This window comes from Rhipicephalus sanguineus, chromosome 5 (genome assembly GCF_013339695.2).
Source record: "Rhipicephalus sanguineus isolate Rsan-2018 chromosome 5, BIME_Rsan_1.4, whole genome shotgun sequence".
NCBI classification, from domain to species: domain Eukaryota; kingdom Metazoa; phylum Arthropoda; class Arachnida; order Ixodida; family Ixodidae; genus Rhipicephalus; species Rhipicephalus sanguineus.
In genome coordinates this window covers 188,423,795-188,447,885 of record NC_051180.1, presented here as the reverse complement: position 1 = coordinate 188,447,885, position 24,091 = coordinate 188,423,795, and the positions used below count along the sequence as shown (strand labels likewise).

Genomic DNA, 24,091 nt, shown 5'->3' with positions numbered 1-24,091 from the left:
CTCGTTGGCGTTGGGAACGACGGGGGAGACCTGAGTCCCCATGTAGGCCGTGAACCTAGTGATCACGTGGGGGACGACGCTCCTGCCGCAAAGCAGGGAGGCCGCCTCCCTCGAGACCGAACCCGACGCGAAGGCCCTGACTGCCGCCCGGGAATCGTGTAGACCTGCGGCCTGCTCCCGTCCCGGAGGGCGAGAGCTACCGCCACCTGTTCTGCCAGTGCCGGGGACGAGCCCGACACCGATGAGGCGTTAAGGAGGTTGCCCCTGTAATCTACCACGGCCGCCCCGAACCGGTCGGACGAACCGTACTGAGCGGCGTCGACGAAGGCGACCGATCGCTGATCGCCGGCGACGTATTTGAGAAGCGCGGCCGCCCTGGCCCTTCGCCTGCCTGCATTGTGTTGTGGGTGCACGCTGCGCGGGATCGGCGAGACCGTGATGGCCTCCCGCGTTTGCGCGTCGAGCGCGCAGCGCCTCTCCCTAATGGCAGTGTGATTGCAGCCGAGCGCCACCAGGACCCGCCTCCCCGCAGGCGAGGAAGAGAGCCTGGCGACCTCGGCCGTCTGCTGTGCCTCGACAACCTCGTCGAGGGTGTTGTGGACTCCCAGCTGCATAAGCTTCTCCGTGCTGGCTCCCATGGGGATGCCGAGCACCTTCTTGATACTCTTACGCATCAGCGCCTCGAGCTTTGACCTCTCGTATCCGTGCCAGCGATGCGCGGCGGCCACGTACGTGATATGACCCATTAGGAAGGCATGGTACAACCTGAGGAGGTTTTCTTCCCCCAGCTCTCCGCGGCTGCTGGAGACCCTGGTGATGAGCCTGACCATGTTGTCCGTTTTAGCGGCGATACGAGCGATCGTTTGTCCGGTACAACCGTTTGCCTCGATCAGCATACCAAGTACGCGGATGACCTCAACTCTTGGGATGACCTGTCCGATGGCTGTGTGAATGGAGATGTCGACCTTCCCTAGAGGGACCTGCCCCTTGGGGATGCGCCCCCTCCTCGTCGGGCGATACAAAAGAAGTTCGGACTTGGACGGGGAGAGCCGGAGCCCCGTGCCCTTGAAGAATTCCTCCGTGCAGCTCAGGGCCGCCTGTAGGAATTCCTCGACTCTACCTTCCCTGCCGCCGTCGCACCACACCGTGATGTCATCGGCGTAAAGAGCGTGATTAACGCCGTCCACTTTAGAGAGGCGGGCGGAGAGGCCGCGCATGGCGACGTTGAAGAGAAGAGGCGAGATTACCGACCCCTGAGGAGTGCTCCTCGCCCCCAGCTCGAAGGGATCAGACCTCGCCCACCTTGTGGGTGGCGCGCCTGCCCCGAAGGAACGAAGTGATGAGCCCGTGAAACTTGCACACAAGTCCCATGTCCGAAATGGAATCCAGGACGTGCTTATGCAAAACGTTATCGAAGGCCTTTTCGAGATTTAGCGCCAGGATACCCCTGGCGTCTCTGGTGTCCCTATCAATGATCTGGTGCTTAATGAGCTTCATGACATCCTGAGTGGACAGGGATGGACGAAATCCCATCATGTTGTAGGGGAAGAGTTCGTGTTCCTCGATATACCTAGATATCCGGTTGTGAATGACGTGTTCCGCGACTTTTTCCACGCACGAAGTGAGCGAGATCGGTCGCAGGATGTTTAGGCCGGGGGTTGGCTTTGGAATAAGAATTACTGACGCTAGCTTCTAATCGTCCGGGACGTCACCCGCATCCCACATGCGATTGATCTCGTCTTTTAAGGTGACGATGGCCTTTTCGTCCAGATTGCGAAGTAGCGCCTGTTCGAAATGCCGTCCGCCGATCGGCCATTAAGGTTGAAAAGCGCTTCGCAGACCTCGTTTTTAGAGAAGGGAGCGTCGAGGTCCTCCCTCTGGAGGCGCCGGTAGTGGGGGCAGTCCGCGTCGCCCGAGGGACCCATCGGTAGATGTCTGCCAGTGATCGGAGAATGTCGTCCGCCGTGGAGCCCTTCTCTTTGGCTTCGTGTAAAACTCTATCCATAGCTAGTCTCTGATTTGACTTAGAGGCCGACTCCTCTAGGAGCTGCTTCGGGAGGTTCCACTTGCCTCCCGTGCGCATTTGCCCGTCGACCGAGTTGCAAAGCTCGTCCCACTGCTGCTTAGCAAGCGCGCGACAGTGTTCCTCAGTGGTGCGATTGAGTTCGGCTATCCTCTTACGGAGTCTACGATTGAGCCGTTGCCCCTTCCACCTGGCTAGGAGAGCGGCCTTTGCCTCGAGGAGGTGAGCGAGACGACTGTCCATCCTGTCCACCTTGAGGTCCGTGCGGACTGTCTTGGTGGCGGACTCGACGTCGCTTCTCAATTGCGACAACCAGTCTTTAAAGTCCGCATGTTCCGCTGTCTTTTCTTTCCTGATTTTGCGAAACGGATCCCACTCCGTGACCCTAAATTTGTGCGGGGGCCTGCTCGACACCTCGAAGGAGGTGGCCAACACGAAGTGGTCACTACCCACGTTCTCGTGCAGGTTACGCCACGAGGTCGGCCCTACCCCCTTGACGAAAGTAAGGTCCGGCGTGGAGTCCCTAGTGATCGAAGTGCCCGTTCTGGTGGGGAAGGACGGATCCGTCAAGAGTACGAGCGCGTGATCGGCGGCCGTTTGCCAGAGGTCACTCCTCTTCGCTGTCGAGGACGGGTAGCCCCACTCGCGGTGTGGAGCGTTGAAGTCGCCCGCGACCACCAACGGTGCGCCCGCCGCCAGCCCCGCGGCCTTCGCCACGAGGGACGCAAAGCGGTGTCTGTGGTCTCTGGGGGAACTGTATATGTTGAGAATAAAGATAATGGACTTGAGCCAGGCGTTGGGAATGATCTCAATTAGCGAATGCTCGACCTTGCTGTGGTCCATGCGCATGGAGTGTACGATAAAAGAACATCGCTTGGACATGAGGAAGGAAATGCCCCTCCTGCCCTCGCCAAAGACCGAGTGAGACCTGTACCCCTGCAGCGAAACTGCCTCCCTGAGAGTTTCCTTTAGTAAAATGGCGTGTGGCTTGCGCTCGCGTGAACGAACGAACTGCTGCAGGACCGCCTTTTTCGGCAGGAACCCGGCACAGTTCCATTGCCAGATTAGGAATCTGTTATCCTGACCCACCATGGTTGGAGCTTTTGCTTGGCCTTTCATATGGTGAACCGCGTCTCATGCCCTCCGCTTCTGAGGGTAGACCATTTCTAGCCACTCCAGAGAACTCGGGGTTGGAGTCTGCGATACCGACCCAAGTTTGGAGGGTGTCGACCCTGTTCGTGAGAGCAGTCAGCGTTTCTACTAAGGTCATGACTGCGCCTTGGAGGCTATTTACCGATTCCCTAAGATCCTTCATGGAGTTCGTAATCTCACTTTTGAATTCCTCAATTTCCCGTTCTCCCTCAACGGGGGCCGCGAGGGCCCGCTTCTTGGCGGAGCGCGCTGGCGCCGATGCCTCTGCGGGGAGCTCCCCAGGACGCGTGGGCGGCACGGATGAACACGACTTGCGAAAAAACTCGAACTGGGCCCTGAGCTCCTCCAACGCGGTTCTGAGCTTCGCGTTCTGCTGCTCTAATTGCGCGATTCTAGGATTGCTCTGCTCTGGCGGTGAACCCCTCGTTACGTTTGGAGGCTTCGGCTTGACTCGATTAGCCCAGGTGGTCTCCTCGATCCGGACACTCGAGCGAGAGCGCCCCCTGGAGCGAGAGCGTCCAGTGGACCGGCTGCAGCGGCCGGCTGGCGTGGCGGAGCGCCCTCTCGAGAACGCTCTTGGCACGTTCGGATCATGTCCTTGGCAGCTGGTCGTCCCCTGCGGCGCAGGTGTTTCTTCGGCGCGCTTCCGCTGCTTCCTGCGACGGACGACGTAGGGCACTTGGAAGCGTTGCTTGCAGGCCTTGTCCGCTGTGAGGTGAGGCCGTCCGCAGTAGGCGCACTTGGGCGAGCACTCGTGGTCTTCCGCGGGAGACGCTGTTCCGCATACCCTGCAAATTGTTTTCTCCGGGGCCGGGCACACGTCGGCGCGGTGACCCAGCCTCCCTCAGGCGTTGCAAACGTCCGTCTGGCGTCTGTAAAGCGTGCAGCGAAGCATACTGGCGCCGCGCATGTCATAATTCGGCACTTTGAGTCTGTCGAAAAGGACGATGATCGTGGTGGTGTCCTTGATGCGTTTCACTTCGAGGGCCTTGGGGTTTCTCGGCTGGATGATCATGTCACGCAGCTGATTGTGGTTAAAGTCGAGGTCGACGCCCCGCACGATCCCTTTGCAGGTGTTATCGCGAAGTACGAGTTGACTTAGTATCGGGCGGACCCCACGAGTAGAGCTTCCACCCTTGCGTAAGCGCGGGCGTTCTTTTCCGTCGGTGTACTCACGACGAAGATGTTTTGGACCATGTTGGGGCAGACGATGTCCCCTTGCGTCTCGGCCGGGGCGAGTTGTGCCGCCATGGCAAGGGCCTGTGTCACCTTGATCTGGCTGATTCTCCTGACGTCCATGCCGCCCCTGGGGCGGACGATAATCTTAAAGGGGTATTCAGACGGAGGACAAATGCTCGGGGGATAAAGGCGGAGCCTAGTGACGCCATCTCGCGAGGAGAAGTCTCCACAAATGTCCCCCCCTCACACGGACGAGGCGAACGAAGGGGGAGACCAGTGTTACTAGACTACTCTGGTGGCTTGTACCACCCGTGCAGCTGCAGACTGGACACCCACTGCCGCTCTCTGCAGGAGCAAGTGCAACAATGTGGCCAAACAAGAGCCTGAAATTCCGCCATATCTCCCACCGCCGGGGGATCGTTTGTCCTGTCGGGGAAAAGGTCCCACCTCCGAGGAGCCGTGGGGGGGTCGCGCCTACTCACTAATCTGTGACGACGTGGTCACGTGATCCGCAATCACCCCGTGTCCCCCGCCGATTTCTCCCTCGTGTGAATACCCCTTAAAGTGCTCCCTCGGCAGGCGAGGGAGCCTTGAGGCCGCGGCGAGGCGTTTGACGACGCAGGCGGCGGGGGTGCGGGACTCGCCGCGTTCGCTGCCGCGTTGTGTCGAACTTTCCCGGCCGTTGACATCGGGCTGGCTTTGCGACTTGCGCTTGGAAATGGCCGTGATCCATCCTTACTCCAGGCACTCCTTGGGGTTGATGTCCTCCCCCTCGACCGTGACGTGCATGGACATTTTTGGGAGTAGCGAGCGCCCGACGGCGTGCGAGAGCTAGGCCTCGCCGCGCCTAACAACCGTGCGTCGGGATCGGAGTGAGAAAGTCGCGAAAATGGCACCACCGACCGCCAAAAACTTGATATCGGCGTGGTCCTCTAGGCGAACTGCGTCGAATGGTGCGAAAACTCGCTGAAGATGAGACGCCTTACCGGCCGAAAACATTTACAGAAGCGGAAGCCGATGTTCGCGCGTCCGCATTAGTCGGCGCCCCCTGGCGCACGTCTAAAATATTAATGAGAACTAACAGACAATAATGCGAAGGAAAGTATAGGGGGTATTGTTTCTAGTGATTAGAATATAAATGTGAAGAAAGTAAAGTGGACGAAAAGATAACTTGCCGCCGGCAGAGACTGAACCTGCGACCTTCGAATAACGCGTCCGATGTTCTACTACTCAGCTACGGCGGCGGTCGTCCTCTCGTCCACTTTATGGGGTATATATGTACATTTTTTTGAAGGAAGTGGACGAAAAGATGACTTGCCGCCGGCAGGGACCGAACCTGTGACCTTCGAATAACGCGTACGAATGCTCTATCACTGGGCTACTGCGGCGGTCATCCTCTCGTCCACATTGGCATTATTGTCTGTTCTCATTAATATTGTGTCTAACAAAGAAAAACGAGCCCTTAAAAGTCACCTTGTTTCCTTCATTCATAGCGAGAGTCTCGTTCTGGCAGACTTGGTGCCTTTAGGTAGTATGCGAGGGATTATTGGTCAGCTGCCGGCTCGTAAAAGGATCACGTGCTACGTGACGCCAACAGGCAGAAAACGTGTGTTCCGCGCTCGCCGCCATGGCTGTAACCGGCGCTGACTAGCACTCCTAGGTTTAAATGTACATATATACCCCATAAAGTGGACGAGAGGATGACCGCCGCCGTAGCTCAGTGGTAGAGCATCGGACGCGTTATTGGAAGGTCGCAGGTTCGGTCCCTGCCGGCGGCAAGTTATCTTTTCGTCCACTTTACTTCCTTCACATTTATATTCTAATTACTAGAAATAACACCCCCTTTTCTTGGAATTATTGTCTGTTAGTTCTCAATAATATTGTGCCTAACAAAGAAAAACGAGCCCCTAAAAGTCACCATGTCTAAATAATGGCACGTAAATAATTTCACTGTGATGTCATACATAATCAAAGACGCATTTCGAGCCACATAGCGCCACAGTTCAAGTGCGGCAGCCGCAGCCATCATGCAGAGGAGCCGCCAAACACCGTGCCGGCGAGTTTTCTGCGAGCGGCGTCGTACAGCTCGAGTAAGCCCGTCAGCCGCCGCAGCCGCCAGCGAATCTTGAGCGGAAGGGCGAGCGAACCCGGAGCCACCGCCACGAAAGGCGCCGAGCTACTGGCGAGTAAGCGTAAGGAAGCCTACGGTAATGGCGACCAATTTCCACAAGATTCCTCGAGCGAGCAGTAGTACAGCGAGTGAACGCGGGGCCGCCGCCACGAACGGCGCCGGGCTGCTTGCGAGCGAGCGAAGGGGAAGCCGACGATAACGGCGCCCAATTTCCACCAAATTCCTTGAGCGCGCGGCAGTAAGCGTGGTCGCCTCCGCGAACGGCGGCGAACTGCTTGCGAGCGAGCCTCGAGGAAGCCGACGGTAATGGCGACCAGTTTCCGCAGAGTTCCGAAGCGCAGCTAAAGTGGGCTAGCTGAAGCACTCGCCAACCCATGTCGGTGCATTTCGAGCGCGCCGCATACAATCGTGCTCGTTGCCGGTGACCGCACAGCGTTTTGAACGAGTCGCAAAACAGCGGCTCGTTCAATATAGCAGCCGCCATTCCCAGCCGGTGGCGACGCAGTGCCGTGTCTACGCCGGACGCAGCGTCGCGACGTGTCGAGACTAGCTCCAGACTATGTAGGTGCGGCGAAACGTAAAAGCAGCACGACACGCTCATCCACGCATACGTGTATATCAAAGGCAGCAAGTCGTAGTTCCTAGATCGGCGAACTCTCCGAGCACGACACAACCGTCAACACGCCAGCACGAACACAAGTGGGAAGACTGACCCGAGCGAGAAGAGCGGTTTGTTCCCTTGACAACGGTTTGCACACGGAACGTATCTCTGCACACGGCCTGCATCTCCCGCGCGGTTCATCCCTTTGGAGACTAACTGGTTTGCACACGGCACGCATCCCTCTCCGCTTCCTCCTCGACGGTCTATCCGTTCATCGCGCGCGCCGATTGGGCTCCGTTATTACTGTTTTGTAGCGTTAGCGACACTTGTCTAGCCGCAGCCGATTTCGCGTGGTTCCTCATGAGCCGTGCTGCTCATGCACGAGGATCAGTGCGGCGCCGGCATCTCACGCGCTCTCCGCCACCGCCGCGCGCGGCTCGGCGCTGCTGGTGGCGGAGAGCGGGAGGAGTGGCGTCGTAGTCGGGCAGACAGACTGGCGCCGGCGCGCGCGACTCGCCGCTGCTGCTCTGCGCATTCGAGAGGGGTGACGTCGTAGCCATGGAGCGCGCAGCTATTCGCCTTCGCTGTGCAGTCGCCGTCTGACAATGCGCTGGTGCCGCTTGATAGCGCCTTTGACTGGCGTTTGCAGGTGGGTAACGCCATGGCGAAGGAGAGCGCAAATGCTGCTCAACGGCGCAGAAGAGCCGAGAGCTTATGTCATCGGATCCCGAAGTAGTTGCCTGGCAATTAGCGGTTCAACGTATGAGGAATGATGAAGCAACCTGACGTTGAGCAAAAATAAATATGCATGTGCCGCATAATACGTATAGTGCGTGTGTGTCATTGGAGCAGCAGTAAGCATGACAATCAAGCTAATCCTAGATAATCTGGAAAGCTCAGAATAATCAGCTGAACCTTTGCTAACGCTACGTATATCCTGGCATAGCAGAGCTAAGCCACTGCAATTTTTTGGGTAATTTTGCCTTAAAGTGCACCGACTATCCAACTCGCTATGCGGAGACAAAAGCTGTGCCCAGGGGAACTGCTGTAGAAGTCGCCAGATTCTTCGTCCACGACATCGTGTTGCGTCATGGTGCCCCGGCTGTTCTCATCACTGATCGCGGTGCAGCATTTACTGCGGAGTTATTGCAACAGGTCGCCAAGCTAACGCGCACCAACCACTGGAAGACCACAGCCTATCATCCCCAAACCAGCGGTTTGACGGAGCGATTATACAGCACAGTGGCCGACATGCTGTCTATGTATGTGGAAGTGGAGCACAAAACGTGGGATGAAATTTTGCCGTATGTGACGTTTGCTTATAATACAGCTGTACAAGAGGCCATCGAGCTTACACCATTCGAGCTTGTTTACGGACGTCGTGTCACAACACCGTTATGGCCCGAACACACGTACGCGTTGCAGCGCGTACGTGTGTTCGGGCCTTTAGACGCCATGCTACCAGTAGAACATGACACCAGCAGAAATGACAGCGTTGACGACTTCATTGGGAAAGCCGAGGAAGCCCGCCAACTTGCTCGGAACTGCATTCGCACGCAGCAGGATACCGACGCTCGCCGTTACAACGTGGGGCGACGGAACGTACACTACCAACCGGTTGACGACGTGTGGGTGTGGACACCTATCCGACATCGCGGGCTCTCGGAGAAGTTGTTACGACGCTATTTTGGCCCTTACGAGGTTGTGCGCGGCCCCAGTGATTTACGAGGTGATGCCCCAAAGCTGACCTGAGTTTGAGCCGACGACGTCCACGTGTTGAGGTTGTCCACGTCGTACAGGTGAAGCCGCACCACGCGCGCGTGTGATAACCGACACTTCGCAACCCCTTCCATTATTGCACTACGTTACCTTGGTTTTTTGTTTGTTTTCCTTCACGCAACCGCCTTTCTCCATAGTGCTCTCGTCTCGCGCCCTGAACCCATCGACCGGGACGGTCGCTCTTGAGAGGGGGGAATTGACGCGAGCTAGGCTGGCAACTGTAGTGGCCAGTTCCTTGAAGGAGAACAACGAAATTAATGGGTGTGCGCGCGCTTTCGGGTGTCAGCCTTTTTCTAGAGTAAACGTTCCTGTTTTGTATCTTCGCCCTGTGTCTTCTACCGTCTATTAGTTAGCCTGGTGACGATATCAACTTTGATAGATCAGCCGCACTGATCGAAAAATTTTCGGATGTGTTTAATACGGCACTAGGACTGATAGCTGACACGTAGTGAAACTGGTGCTAAAAGACAGCTGTACGCCTGTTTTCTGCAAGCATCGGCCTGTGCGATTCGCACTCAGGGATGGTAGCATCAGAGTTACATTCACTAGTGTAATCGGGACTCGTACTGGTTCCAGTAAAACACAGTGAATGAGCAAAGGCTCTAGTAGTTGCCCCCAAGGCCAACAACAGTGCGAATATGCGGAGACTACGAAGTGACCCTGAACCGTTGTCGGAGAAACGATTATTACCCTGGTAGGTCAAAGAAAGAATCGCTCCTGGCACTATCCAGGTGAATTATATACAAGTGTTTAGTTTTGCATGTAACTGATAGTTTTATCTTGTAAGCTCACGAGTTATCACTTCAGGGTGTCGTGATTTGTGGAAGCGGAGTGGCGCAGGCGCGCAGTGACCACTATGAATATGCGTCTGAGCAATAAACATTCACTTGGAAGTTAGCGCTTGTGTGTGTCGTAATTTTTCGTCCCTCGTCTCTGAAGTTTGCGTAAAAGAAGCATCAATGGATTACCAACTAGCCCAAACATGCGCATTTTATTTATTCATTTGCAACAATAAATATCTTGCAGGAGACCAGGGGGAAAAAGCTGATCAATCAGCTTGAGGGTGTCCTGGCCACCCTACACCTATGTCAGCGCGAACGGTGGTTAGAAACAAAAAAAAAATGCATGCATAATCATAGGTCGGCAAAAAGTGTGGAGCTCACTCCATGTCCAGGAATTCGGGACATCGACAACTAGCGCCATTTGTTGCGTTGGCTGCTGAGTGGCATCGTCACTGAATGGGAAACGACCTTTAAACATCTATTGTGGTGCAACGCTTCAATATACGCTTAAATCACTTCGTCCATATAATCTGGGAGTCATCATCTTACAGTGTAAGAAGTTTTGCTCTAGTCCCATAAACCTCCTGGGTTCGAGAACCACTTTAATGTGCTATGTGAAACTCCATAGGAGAGAATTAAAAAATTTATATAAAAACAATGCGCCCTCACCTGCTTAAATCACTGAAGTGACCCAATTTCGATTATTCAATATTCGAACCTGTGAAGTTTGGCTGATGGCGAAGTTTGTGAGGTTCGACGGGAAGTTTTGTGAAAAGGTGAATTGCAGCGAGACCACCTTATAGGGGTGCATGCGCTTCATAATGTTTTCGGTGGCCCCAAAACACGTGAAAAGAAAATGTCAGTGTTTTTATACAAGTTTGTTTTTCTTGAAGCTGCTCAAGATATAGAGGATATGAATAATGTGAAGGTCTTCAGTTGATAATTAGCAATGAGAAATCGTAGGTTAATTAGAGCAGATCAAAAACGAGAATAGCTCCTCGTAATTCAAAGCAAGTAAGAATTAACAAGAGACATTGATACGCATGCGAATCTTCCTCTATTGAGTATATGTAATTAAAGGTAGTAATGAATTTAACAATTTAATTAAAACTTATTGGTGAAAGCGGTCAGTATAGAAGGACATGTATAATATATATATATATATATATATATTTACAGATAGTACTGCAACGTACACCATTGATACTATATGGCTATCGCATGTAACTAGCAGTAGCTACTGTTATAGCTAATTTCGAATCAAAGGTATAAAAGATATGGTAATCGTACTCTAGAATTATTAATACTTACACTCAGTGTTAAACAGGAAAGGGATAATTAAGAATCAACTAATCGGAGGATCGCGTTGTAATGTATCACATAGAGTGGAGACGAAGAGGATGAAGGATACAAGAATCTGAAGTTGCTAGTTAGTGATTAGGGGTCTTTTAGCTTAATTATTACGGATAAATAACAATTTGGCAATGACCTGCAAGAAGTCACAATGACTGCTGTTTACTCAGCAACATTATGCACATTTGCACCCTGACGATATAAGTCATCACTTGTAACAATGAAATGACCAATTTTAAGCTCATAATAGAAGGCTTTCAGTATAAAGCATACGTACATGAAATTATACGGTATTCAATGTATGAAATTACGATCAGAGAGAGATAGTAACAGGCAATTATCTTTAGATGTAGTAATCGATGATTAGTAGTCAGGGATGATTTTTGGAGAAAATCTATAGAACCGAGTGACTAAAGGTGTCAAATGAAGTTTTATGCAAGAGAAACATATTTTATGGTTTATTAATGATCGTTGTTGGCAATTATCAAGTGTGGTCGATGATCAATGCATCAACGAAAGCATAGATGGAGAGGCTGAATACATTTAGAATGTTTTGCTAATTGGCAATTAGGGGCTCTACAGCACAATTAAAATATTTATTTTTATAGCAGAGCTGTTATGCCCGCTATATGTCCGACTCGAGATGTCGACAAACAGTCATCATCATGCCGGCGCGCTAAGCATAGCTGTGCCTAGCTAAGCCAAGTGAATTGTAGCCAATCCTAATAAAGCCTAGTTGAGCAGGGCAAAACCTGATTAGCCAGACATAATTAAGTCAAAGGCTAATTAGCCATAATTAAAGGGACACTGAAGCACATTAAAAAAAAAAAACGAGATTATCGTGTCATGTTAAGTAATTTCGGGCGGCAAACTCGAAAATCAAGTCGAAAATTTGCACAGACCAACGCAAATAACTATTTTGCCGAAAACGAGCAACAAGCGCCTCGGGCGGCATTGCGAGTCTCGCCGCCGCCTGTGATTGTTCGAAGCTCCGTGACATCATCGACAGTATCATGCAGACAGCTGACGGCGCATTCCAGCAGGCGATGCCGTGCTTTTTTTTTTTTTTTTTTTGAAATCGGCGTGTAGTTGCTGTTATGGCGAAATCTGGCAGTCGTAAAGAGTTCACTGTATATCCGCACATGTTCGAGCTGGTCGCCACTGTAAGAGCGACAACCGAAGATGCTGCCAGCGCCGATGATGCGGCACAAGAAAGTGTGTCCCAACCGGTAACCTTCACCCGCGTCGGAAACATGGACTGGTACGTGTAAGATGCATGTTAGTGCTTAATTTCACTGCAGTAAACTGATAGAAATGATACGTTCAGCCGTGTATATTAAATCCGATAAGCAACAGCACCATTGGCACTCGCTTTTAGCCGCGTCTTGGCAGGGTCCGCGCTGCGCGCGCACATCGTGCAACATCAGCTGTTCGTGAATTTCACTGCTCGAAGTGCAGCGTTGTTGACGCAATCAGTGTCACACTTCGCAGTGGGCAAGAAGCATGTGATGAGTCAGTGTGCTATCACGATCGCGAGAGAAAAAAACAGACAAAAAAGCACACGAGAGCCGCTTTTTACCGCAGTGGTGATATGTGCTCCAACTGCGCTGCAACCTTGCGCAGTGGCGTGGCCAGGGGGGGGGGGGGGGGCACACCGGGTCCGTGCCCCCCCCCTCGATTTTTTTTTTTGCCACAGCATATTGTCACGTGGTCGTGGTCCGAAATGAAACTCTTTATTAGGCCGAACTTGTGGCCAGGAAACTGAAAGTCAAGCTACAGCAATACAGTGATTGCGGCGAACAGAGCGTCGACTCGACCGTCGATCAACTGACAAGCGGTGAAGCGCGTCGGCATTTATACATGTGCCGTCGAATATTCCAGCGTTATCGCTGGTTGTCGCGCAAGTTCTAGAATAAGCTCGAGTGTTCGCGTCTTGCGCGCAATCTTAACAAAATGATGTACAATAATCGCGAAGCTTCTCGAACAATAAGGCGCGGTTTGCGCTGAGCGTTGCTGACAGTCTTTGTGGGCGAAAAACGAATACAGCAAAAGTGATAATAAGAAACGCCCGTGGCAATGCCTCTCTCTGAAAAGGCATCGTCCCGATGCTTAAAACAGAACACGGGGATTGCTAATGCATGCAACAATAAATAACAAGAATAAAGCAACAAAGTACAATAAACAATAAGCACAAGCAAAAAAGTACAGTAGTAAAGCAAAATGACAGTCCTCAGATTCGCTAACGCGCGTAATATTGCCGCGACATATTGGCCGCATTCAAATAGCTCGCCCGTCAACATGCATACCCGACACTACGCGCCGTATCGTAGTGCCGCGACCATCGTGGAACGAGCACCTGGCCGGCTCGCATGCGCCACGCGCCCGTGTGCCTCTCGGGGGAAAAGGAAGAAAACAGCTGAACGACATCTTTGGTGTTCGACTGACTCGCAGTTTTACGACCGCAGCGCCTTGAGTTGTGGGCACAGGTTCGCCCTTAATAAATACGTTTGTTTTATTAGCCTTTGTGCTTCAGCATCGCTACATGTCTGGTGGAGGTGCGGGGTATGAATCGAAGCCCCACGAACGCAAGACAGCGTAGCCCCGACGACCAGCGAGTCGATCCCGTAGAAGTGACATCTGTACACCAGAGGGCCGGCCGCCGTCTTCGAGGTGACTCACCTGAGTTCAGTCCTCTTCACTTCACGCCAAGGGGAACTCAGACAACGGACGCCGCCACCATGACTAGCCAGGTAACACCGGCACAAGTGGTCATCAATCAACCTCACCAGCCGCCAGTGTTCCATGGCGACTCGTTCGAAGATGTGGAAAATTGGTTGGACCGGTTCGAGAGAGTGGCGAGCCTGAATGGATGGGATGAGAGAGAGAGAAGCTCCGTCGCGTATACTTTGCTCTGGAGGACTTTGCAAATACGTGGTTTGAGAACCATGAAACCTCTTTGTCTACCTGGGAGGAATTTCGACGACAAGTGCTGGCTACTTACGCCAGCACAGATCGCAAAGAAAAGGCGGAGGCTTCTCTTCAAACCAGGAACCAGCTCACGAACGAAAGTGTGGCGATGTACATCGAGGACATGATCCGCCTGTTCAAGCGTGCCGATGCTAACATGGCCGAAGATAAGAAGGTGCGCCATCTTATGCGTGGCGTGAAGCAGGAGCTATTCTCTGTTCTCGTCCGAAACCCACCGAGAACAGTTGCCGAGTTTCATTCCGAAGCGATAGCCATCGAAAAAACGCTGGAACAGCGGGCTCGGCAATACAACCGGGACATAAGCTTTTCACCTGCCAATGTCTTCTCTGGAGGCGTACGGAATAACATTGAAACCTTGCGAGAGCTAATCCGATCAGTAATCAGGGAAGAACTCAGCAAGTTTCAAGCACCTCAGACCACAACTGCACTGTCTGTCGTCGACGTAGTGCGAGACGAACTGAGGCAGCTCATGCGGGAGCCGGGGCGTGAGCCACAGTCAACTCGATGCATCCCAACGTACTCCGAGGTACTGAGGCAACCCGTGGTGCACAGCAATGCAGCAGTTGCGATGGCGGCGCCTTACCCGCCGACAGCACGCAGTGCGCCTCATCCTCCGGAACCAACGGCTAGCTACCAGCCTCCAGCGCGTAGCGTAGCTCGCTATGTGGACCAAAGCCCCCGGAAAAGTGATATCTGGCGTGACCACGATCGCAGGCCTTTGTGTTTCCTTTGCGCAGAAGCGGGTCACCTGTATAGGTTCTGCCCTTACCGACAGGCTGGATTACGGGGCTTTCCATTGTATACACCATGCCCTCGAAATGGTGAACGACCATCAGAGATTGAAGAATACTTATCCACACGCCAGAGCCCACTCGCTCCACGCCAGCATCAGCCAAAGTCACCGTCGCCCATGCGCTACCGATCGCCCAGCCCACGTGCATCTCCAAGACTGCCTGGACGTCGTTCTCCAAGCCCACACCCGGAAAACTGAAGCAAGCGACCTGTGGAGGTGAGGCCGCTTAAAACCACAGTTACGAAGATCCTCCATCATGCGTTAAGGGTGACGACGCTATATTTCCAGTAAATAGGTGCAGCAGCGAAAAGATTACTTCAGATTTGCGGTTGAAGGTAGACGGATGCGAGCTGAATGATTTAGTCGACACCGGCGCTGACTATTCCGTAATAAGCCACCAAATGGCGAAGAAACTGAAAAAAGTTGTAACGAAATGGAGCGGATCGCAGATACGCATGGCAGGTGGACACTTTATTGCGCCCCTTTGTAGATGCACTGCAAGGCTCGAAATAAGAGGCTTTACTTACGTTGCCGACTTCATTGTACTGCCCGAATGTTTAAGGGAACTCATATTAGGAATGGATTTTCTACAAGCTAACGGCGCCATAATTAACCTGCGTAGGTCCAGTGTATCGTTCTCGACCAAACAAGCTATGCCTGTGGAAAAATCGGAGGAGCGGCGCCTTACTGCTCTGCGCGTCGTTGAGAATGACGTAACTGTGCCGCCACGCTGCAGTATAATGGTGCTTGTGGAGAATGAGGCATTTTATGGCCGTGAAGGTATAGCAGATGGAAATGTAGGGCTGTTTTTGAACAAAGGAATTTGCGTGGCTCGAGGTCTTGTTCTTTTAACCAATGGCCGTGCAGATGTCCTACTGAGGAATTTCGGGAATGAATTTCAACACATCGCCCAAGGTACGGCTATCGCCTATTTCCATGAGTTCTGTATGGCGACCGAACTATGCAGCTTAACGACAACGTCAACCACTCGACGAGGGGCCTGCAACGTCGACACATCAGTAATCATCAACCAGAACCTCCCCGAAAGTCAAAAGAAACAGATGTATGCCCTGGTAAAGGAATTCTCTGACTGCTTCTCCACTACCTCGAAGGTCCGGCGCACGTCTATTGCAAAGCACAGAATTATAACAGAAGACGCCACGAGACCCATATGCCAGCACCCATGTCGAGTGTCACAAAAGGAAAGAGAAATTATCAAGAAGCAAGTGGAGGAGATGCTGTCAGATGATGTCGTCCAGCCTTCCAACTGTTCATGGGCGTCCCCCGTAGTGCTCGTTAAGAAGAAAGATAACACGCTTCGATTCTGTGTCGACTACCGGAAACTGAACAGTGTAACTAAACGAGATGTATACCCTCTGCCACGTATCGATGATACGCTAGATCGGCTGCGATGTGCAAAGTTTTTCTCCTCCTTGGATCTCAAGAGTGGATATTGGCAAATAGAGGTGGACGAGCGGGGCCGTGAAAAGACAGCATTCGTAACACAAGATGGCCTCTACGAATTTAAAGCGCTTCCATTCGGCCTGTGTTCCGCACCAGTGACGTTCCAGCGAACGATGGACACTGTCCTCGCGGGATTGAAATGGCAGTCATTCCTAGTGTATTTGGATGATGTGGTCGTATTCTCCGCAACATTTGACCAACATCTAGAGCGACTGCGCATATGTATTGGAAGCCATCCGCTCAGCAGACTTGACAATTAAACCGGAAAAATGCCACTTCGGCTTTGAAGAGCTGCGATTCCTTGGGCATGTCATTAGTTCTGAAGGCGTTCGCCCAGATACCGAAAAGACAACCGCTGTTGCGATGTTCCCGAGAACCAGAGACAAAAAGTCAGTGCGCCGCTTTTTGGGTTTATGTGCATACTATAGGCGGTTTGTGGAAAACTTTTCAAACATTGCTGAACCCCTTACAAAACTAACAAGAGACGACATGCCCTTCATATGGGAAAGCGAACAACAGGACGCCTTTGACGAATTAAGAAAACGCCTGCAAGCTTCACCAATCCTTGTCCATCTAGATGAGACAGCCGACACTGAAGTTCATACCGATGCCAGTAATATCGGCCTCGGGGCCATACTAGTCCAGTGGCAAAATGGTCAAGAGAAAGTGTTAGCCTATGCTAGCCGCAAACTGTCGAAAGCTGAGGCTAACTACTCTGCACCCGAAAAAGAGTGTCTCGCAGTCATTTGGGCACTAAGCAAGTTTCGACCCTACCTTTATGGTAGACCGTTCAGGGCAGTCAGTGACCACCATTCGCTATGCTGGTTGGCAAATCTCAAGGATCCGTCAGGACGACTAGCAAGATGGAGCCTTAGGCTGCAGGAGTATGACATTACTGTAGTATACAAATCCGGGAGAAAACACAGCGATGCCGACTGCCTGTCACGCGCACCAGTCGATCCAAGTGTGTCTGAAAAAGATATTTTCGGTTTTCCGCTGTGACCATGCTTCAGAAAACAGCGGGAACGCTGGATTCACAAAGTACGCCGCTTAAAGCAAGTGATCCCGGGCATGTTTATGAAGTACATGCTGTAGCTAGTTTGTTGTGAATTTACGCTCCACGCAAGTTAACTGATATTTTTACAGTTCTGACGGAACCGAGTGGCTGGTAAAGTGACCTCAGCCTGCTGTCTAGATTTCATTCGCGGAAAGCCATCGACAGATCCAGCAGTTCTCCCTCATACGCTCCTGTTGTTATTCCGCCGTATCGTAGTTCGTCGAGCGGCGCAGTTCCCAGACTGCGCAGTTCGTAAACGGGAACAATAACGAAGAAGCCCCGAATGCGTGGCAAAATGCGTCGGGGACCTCGAGAATTTCAATACTTATTCCCCTTGTGCTGCATTTGCCCCTTAACAGCATTGTGCGTGCAAGTGAAGCCACGCTACGCCGTTCTGTTACGCTGCGTGACGACAGATATATCACGTGCAAAGCTGGTGCGTGCAATGTTAGTCCAGCACTCACGCAGCCCGAGCAACGTCTACAGAGAGAATTTAAGTACAGCGCAAGAAACTAGGCGGAACGGATACGGCATTGCTAAATATGCAACACGTACAGTTTCCGCAGTCGTATGTTTCACTTGCGCCCATCGCGATGGTCTGTCTGACACATGTCATATACAAATGTCATCGTTTATTCAACAATAAGCAGGCAAAATGACAAGAAAGAATGCATACAAACATCGATGGTGGTGTCCTGTGCTTCCAGGTTTGCTGGCGGGCCGCACGAATCGCCATTTCAAAACACTTTGTCGCACGTCGGTGCTTTCTGGCGCATCGGAAGCATGATTTATTCCGTATAATTTATGTCCTTTCTCTTCCTTTGAGGCCCGAAAAGAATCCTGCACTGCTAACTTTTTGAAAGCCTACCCGTTTTATCAAACATGTCGCCTTCGCGCAGGCGCACTTGCAAACAACGCGGGCGTACCAGGCGGAGAGACGACCATTCGTAGCACGCGAGTGGAAACTGAAGTGGCCGCAAGTGGCCACTCGTGGCGCTGGCGGCGCCCTGGCGCAGTAAGGTCCCTCTGTTTTATAGAGGGACCTCATGACGCAGTGGACTGTAACGCCACGTGTTGATGCTGAGCGTTTCCGATTGCAGCAGCAAGCGGGATCTGGGCCTGAGGGCTCCACTTTCTGGGACTTCGCGAGCAAAATACAAATGAATTTTTCTACTACTTCTACTGAAATCAAGCGGATTGTACGGACCTGCTCAAAGTCCCGTGCTAATTCGGCAAATGAAAAAGTGCTCCAAACCGGAAGCCAACTTGTGCGTCACGTCACTTTCATGTAATGCAGCATTTTCTGCCTTTGAAACATGCACACGCGCCCTACCCTATCAAGATCAGTAAAATGCTTGGCGGCAGAGATAGGTAGTCAGCGCTTGGTCCTTCTTGTCTAGTTATATTTGCGCGGTCTCCACTAATGACAGCATAAAAACGAGCTCAAGACCCCAATCTTTTAAAGGAAAATTCTCGTTCCTCAGCAACAAGATTTTCTGTGCAACACTTCTATTTGTCCTGCTCCGAGAGCAGCTCCAAAACATGAAAAGCCACTTCCATCACTGCGCTTGCAGGGCTACAATGGCTAGAAAGCAAAGTACTATGAATTATGATTAAAAGCTGATACATGAATTGTCTTTTAATGCATGTATTCTTGAAAACTTTTATTTACTGGTTCAGTGGTAATAAACATCTATGCTAATCAGCATCCGTTCTGCTGGCCTAACTTGCAGTCGTCAGTCAAGAAGAGTGTGTCTTCTACAGTAGGCCTACACGCTGTCAAACTGATAACCTATCCTAAATGTGTAGGTGACTCCTCAGTCAATCCGTTGTATGTGTGAGATGGGAGGACTTGAACTGCTGTTATTCGTTAACATCATCATCAGCTGCTCAGAAATCAGGCCACTTTGCTCCTAGACAAGGGCAGTCATTTCAACGGGTGCCGCCATGTTTTCGACGAAAAGCTTTTGGGGATCGCCGCTGAATCTGAGAAATTGCAAGCCCAATGCAAAACCGAAGCGCCTCGTGGATGCGCAGTGCCAGCGACACTATTTCTTTGAGGCTCTTATTCTAAGGTTCTCCTTGAAGGGCCCCTCACCAGGCCACGTAGCAAATTTTAGTTAGACGCTGGAAGTTGTTGTGTGCCGAATGAAGAGCAGTATGCCGCAAGAATTTTTCAAATCGGTTCATTACGAACTGAGAAAAACAATAATTTGTAGCGGCGCGAAACCATGATGCGAGGAGGCGAGTTTCAAACCCTTGCCACTCGCCCCATGTAGCCTTAGCAAGCCAAACCCTTCCCTGCCCTCTTCTCTTGACACATACGCATGAACACGTCATGCGCATGCATGGTCACGTGCGAATGACGTGCCCGAGCCAGCCCGAGCACGCGAGCGGCGTGGCACGGCCGCTACCTTTTAATGCGAAGCATTTCTTAGCGAACTTCTGCGACTTTGAGCATATCTATCTATCTATCTATCTATCTATCTATCTATCTATCTATCTATCTATCTATCTATCTATCTATCTATCTATCTATCTATCTATCTATCTATCTATCTATTTATCTATTTATCTATCTATCTATCTATCTATCTATCTATCTATCTATCTATCTATCTATCTATCTATCTACGACTTTGTGCTCTCCTGGTCGCTTGGTTAATCGAATGTGCACCAAATTTGGTATGGCGTAACGTGACTGTATGACGAACGTAAATGACAAGTCATACCATGAAAATCATGACACGCATGTCATGTACAGCATCATTTACGTGCCACGCTCACGGTGCGCTGCCGGCCGTTTCGCTAGCTTGATATACACCAAAATTGGCATCTTGCGACGTGACTGTGTGACGAACATAAATAACACGTGTTAACATGAAAATCATGACACGCATGTCATGTACAGCATGACTTACGTGCCACGCTCATGGGGCGCTGGCGGCCGTTTCGCTAGCTTTATATACACCAAAATTGGTATCTTGCGATGTGACTGTGTGACGACCATAAATAACACGAGTTAACATGAAAATCATGACACGCATGTCATGTACAGCATGACTTACGTGCCACGCTCATAGGGCGCTGGCGGCCGTTTCGCTAGCTTTATATACACCCAAATTGGTATCTTGCGATGTGACTGTGTAACGAACATAAATAACACGAGTCAACATGAAAATCATGACACGCATGTCATGTGCAGCATGACTTACGTGCCACGCTCATGGGGCGCTGGCGGCCGTTTCGCTAGATTTATATACACCAAAATTGGTATCTTGCGATGTGACTGTGTAACGAACATAAATAACACGAGTTAACATGAAAATCATGACACGCATGTCATGTACAGCATGACTTACGTGCCACACTCATGGGGCGCTGGCGGCCGTTTCGCTAGATTTATGTACACCAAAATTGGTATCTTGTGACGTGACTGTATAACGAACATTAATTACACGAGTTAACATGAAAATCATGACACGCATGTCATGTACAGCATGACTTACGTTCCACGCTCATGGGGCGCTGGCGGCCGTTTTGCTAGCTTTATATACACAAAAATTGGTATCTTGTGACGTGACTGTGTAAGGAACATAAATAACACGAGTTAACATGAAAATCATGACACGCATGTCATGTACAGCATGACTTACGTGCCACGCTCATGGAGCGCTGGCGGCCGTTTCGCTAGCTTGATCTACCCCGAAATTAGTATTGCGCGACGTGACTGCGTGACGAACATAATAACACGAGTTAACATGACAGTCATGACACACATGTCATGTACAGCACGACTTACGTGCCACGCTCATGGTGCGCTGGCAGCCGTTTCTCTAGCTTGATCTACCCCGAAGTTGGTATTGCGCGACGTTACTGTGTGACGAACATAAATAATAGGAGGCAACATGAAAACCATGACACGCATTTTCCTCAGTGACATACAAGACGGTGTATGCAGCTCTTTGCTGGCTGCTTCGCATTACATCGATTCCCACAATGCGTGGGATCTGCCGGATTTTTTCTAGATGCGAAGTATCTTAAGGCGGAGCTCAATCCGGTGGTGGTGGTGTGCGGCGTGACCACCCTTACTGCGCATGCGCATACCCTCTCCACACACCTCCTCTCCACTCACCCTCTCCCCTCTCCACTTTCCCTCTCCCCTCCCCCTTTCCACTCTTCCTCTGAAACGCGGGCTGGACATGCCGAAATTCTCTCCTGCGCAACGCCGCGATGAGCTCGAGCGCATGCGCGTCCCCTACGCTTCTCTCTCCTCTCCCACGCTGCCCCCCTCTCGGCCGCCTGTCGACCGCGTTCCCCGCTCGCCCTGTGAGAATTAACGGCCAGGCTAGATGGAAGATACGACGCGCGTAGCGTCCCTCTTCGCATTCCACGACGCGAGGTCGGTAGCATGCCCAACGAACGCCAACGGAACGCGATCGTGCAAGTGCTCCGGCTTCGCATCGCCTCATGGTCCCCTTTAGCGGGAGATGGTGTAATTTTTTTATGTAGCGGCCGTGGGCGTTTTGTCGGCGTTTTGTCTGTGGTGTAGTGCCTGTTTCTGCGGGACGGGCATGAAAGTTGAGACATTTGTACGGGCACGAGAGTGGCGGTATCATGAGCCAGTGCCGCATTAACGTTTACTTGGACGCGTTACTATAAATGAGCATAATGAGTGCTCGAACGCGCGAGAACATTACTTTTGTTTCCAGGGCTGGCGTCTGCTCGATGCGCTAACCGCGGGGGCACGAACGCATGGGAAAGGGAGGCACATTAGCCCCGCATCTCACTGCAATTCACGAAACAAAAATGAAAAAGACGCGCACATTCCCTTTGTGTATCTCATTATTTCTCTCAAGTTTAATTACAAACTACACATGTCGTGTCAAATAATTATCGCAGTGTCACGTGCTACTGTTGGCGACGTCAGAGCACAGTCGTCTACGTACAGGAGCGACGTCACAGCACTACCACCTACGTAGGGCCAATTTTTCATGTACGTCATCCCCTCATTCTCTAAAGCGCGCGCCCGCGAAAGGAAGGGCAAGCAGCGTTCACCTTGAAATTTGACCCATTTCCGCGGCGCGTAGCGTTGCAAATTTTGGCAGACGTGATCGTGAACGCCCAGTGTATGCATTGCGCTCGTTAGCTCAAAATTGTCAAACCTGGCACGGCCGCTAAATAAAAAAGAGGTGCAGCCTGCCGAACGCTCTTTTGCGCCGGTGACAGCGCTATTTCTTGCTCCCGCCGCCGCAGCGCTGCACAACGGTAACGTATAGGGTGCCTTGATGCGCGTTTTGTTGCGCGTTTTGGTCGAGGCACACTAGTAACGTAAACCCGCTCGCACAGGCGGCCAGCCGGCTGCGTGCATTCGTTTTAGTGGTCATTACAGTCGCCTCACATTGACCTGTGATTGCATTTTCGCCATTTATGTGCAAGACACGCCAGATTACGTATCAGTATGGTTTCCTTTGCGGTTATTGCTACTATGCTCGAGAAGCGCATGCTCCCGTGAAGACATACCTATAAGCGTGCTGTACAGCGCCGCTGCCAAAAGATAGATGAATGAATGTAAAACTTTGCTGAACAATCGTTCATTTTTTTTTTTCTTCTACTGGGAACAAAAGTGGTCCACTGCTGTTCGTTGATGTCTCCAGTCGTTTGAATGCTGTAGCTTTTGTTATCTGCGTGGACGACTTCCTAATCGAGGGAGCTTTTTTAGAGATGCGTGATTACTTACTGCTCTTGAAAATAAACTAGCGTGACATGGAATATCTCCCACGTATATACTTGCTAAATCTGGTGTATATCTGTTTCGCATTGCACTAATAAGTGCCATTTTTAAATGTACCCGATTCAAACATGAGTTGTTACCATTGAAGTACATTACTGAAACACAGTAAATGCAAACGTCTTGCCAACATATTGTACCAAAATGGCAAGTTGGGCCATTTGGCGCGTACTCACGTCCTGAAGAAACAGCGCAGATGAAAAACGAAAACAAGAAATGGCGGAAAAACACACAGCGCTGCACACCCAACTGGAGGTTCATTGGGTGTTAACTGTCGCGTTTTAACGCGATCTTCCACGGCAGGGCTGTGTAGGCGGCCGTCCAGTCCAGAGAATCATTCCGCGTTCGAAGTCATTCCACTCACCACGGTTTTTAGGGGCGAAGCTCCTTAAAGCGGCACCCGTTCGTCCCTCGTAGTGCGTAACCAGTCGTAACGCTAGTACCAGATCTTGACCTACAAGGTGGTGCCGGTGGGAGATTTCTCCTGTGCGTTGTTGAACAATAAAAAATTCGCAGCGTGCGCGTTAACTAAAAGCCGACTTCTTCTGTCTCTCATTCCCATTAGCAGCCATTGTTTACCTCCAAGGTAGTGCCTGGTGAGATTTCTCCTGTGCGTGATTAAACAATAAAGATTTTGTGGAAAACGCCGTTGATTGATGAAATAAACCAACGAAAGACGCCAGATGTTTTCTAAAAGCAAAACGAAAGAACGCCAGATGTTTCTAAAGCAAAACGAAAAGACGCCAGCTGCTTAACGAAAGACGCCAGATGTTTTCTAAAGCAATGGTTTTCTAAACAATGAAAATTCACAGCGTACATGTAAAATTAAAGTGAGCTGCAAGTCGTCATAACTCTCATCGAACCTTTAGTATAAACGCGCCCGATCTGACGTCGGTGATGATGTACTGGGCAGAATTCACGGAAGATTCACGGTTTACCGATGAACCTCCGCAGCTTCGCCCACTCATCATCATTCACTCCGTGGATATGCTGTGATT

At 51.2% G+C, this 24,091-nt stretch overlaps 1 protein-coding gene across 3 annotated transcripts in view; it reads left to right on the top strand.

The window, feature by feature from the left end:
- Positions 1-24,091, top strand: part of LOC119394526 (transmembrane protein 50A) — a 169,750-nt gene that overhangs the window by 98,628 nt on the left and 47,031 nt on the right. The window lies entirely within an intron of this gene.